The sequence below is a fragment of the Triticum dicoccoides genome, chromosome 7A, assembly GCF_002162155.2.
Source record: "Triticum dicoccoides isolate Atlit2015 ecotype Zavitan chromosome 7A, WEW_v2.0, whole genome shotgun sequence".
Lineage (NCBI taxonomy): Eukaryota > Viridiplantae > Streptophyta > Magnoliopsida > Poales > Poaceae > Triticum > Triticum dicoccoides.
This window is the reverse complement of record NC_041392.1, coordinates 563,498,255-563,499,950: the sequence shown is the minus strand read 5'-3', so window position 1 is coordinate 563,499,950 and position 1,696 is coordinate 563,498,255.

Genomic DNA, 1,696 nt, shown 5'->3' with positions numbered 1-1,696 from the left:
ACAACCGCATGTCATCCGAAACTGTGTCGTGGGAAAGCGTGTCCATCTTTTCGTGAGGTCACCGTATACATCTCCTTATTCGCGAGATGTCGAAAAGAATATGCCTCCTTACACTAGGATTTGATCCCGACGAGCCGGTAGTGCAACCGTCCCCGATGTTGATTTGTTTTGCAAAAATATTTCGGTTTCACCGTCGATGTAGATTTGTTGCTAGAGTGTTTTCCATTTGTTGCGGCCGAGTTTTTTTTTTCTTTTTCTTGTCGGTGAACACGTCTAACTCACAGCACCGCGGTATCCGTGGGGGCAAGCGTCGTGTCCCAGGTCGCCACTGTAAATTTAACCGCAATACCGCACGCTGATGCATCACAGTACGTGCGTGGTGAGTAGATTCCACGTCGAGCCGGACAAGGACGTCCGGCGGGTTCGGAATCTCCTAGAGCGGCAGTACCTTCTAAGCTCGTCTCCAAGCTCCAGACCAAATGCGTTTATGCGTCGATCAATTGCGCTCCCTGATTCGCGCGTACGTCGTTTTTAACTTTTGAGGTTTTTCCCGCCGTCTCCGAACGTAACCGGCGAGCCCGTCCCCATCCCTCCCATGGCGCAGCAGGCATTGTTGGATCCTCCCGCACTCAACCTGTGGTATACTTAAACTACGTAGTAATTAAGCAAGGCAAGTTCCATGGCGACAAGGAGAAACAGTGACGCCACCTTTGTCTCCTACCCAACCCGGCCATGGGATGATGGGATCGACGCCACAAGCATTTGCACCGCACCATCGCAGAGGTCCAAATTAAGCCGACCAATCACCTCGGTCGATCGGAAGGAACCCTGCGGCTTCGAGCCCTGGATTAATAATAAAAATGCTAACAACTTGGCGCCAAAGCAAGCTGGCTAGTCGCTCACGCCGCCAATATACAATGCTATACAGAACATGGTTGGCCTAGGATACGTACATGCGGTATAGAAAAGACGCCGCGAAGTTGAACAAGTAATCGAAGCCTACGAGGCTAGCTTACAACGACCGAATAGTGTATGCATATATATGTACGGTGCAAGGTTTTACTACTCTATTTTCTTGCGAGAAGCTAAGCATCATTTTGCTCGCCGTTGGATCTGGTCAATGATCGTGGTTAGGTTCATCGATCCTCGCAATTAGAAGGTGACGCCGCTTTGTTTCCACAGATGATGGAGAAACTTTTTTTTCTTTTCTTTTTTGTGGGCAAATGATGGAGAAACTTTGTCACGGCTCAACCGGTCACCGTCTCCTTTTAGCAACAAGGAAACAACCGGCCAATAGAGCTGCTTTGCGATGCCCTACGTACGCAACACAAGAAAAACATTATTTTTTGGAAGAAGAGGAAGAAAACCCATATTGCAACACGTGCCCATTGATCTAGGCCAAGAAAAACAGTCGCATGCCGACGTTTGCAGGTAGGAGTATTGTTTTTCCCCTGGAAAGTAAGTACAAGTTGGCAAATTTCCTAATGGAATGCGCAACGCAAATTCCTACGAAAATGGGACCACTAACACAGAAAAAATCCCTACGAAAAGTCAAAAACTATGGACCAGTAAAATTCCCAAGGAATTTCTCTCAACCACATAGGACCTAAATTTCCCCCATCCAAGGGAAGCAACCATCACATGGATTCACCTTGATGCCTTTTGGCCCCTATCTATCTCTTCTCCATCTGATCTG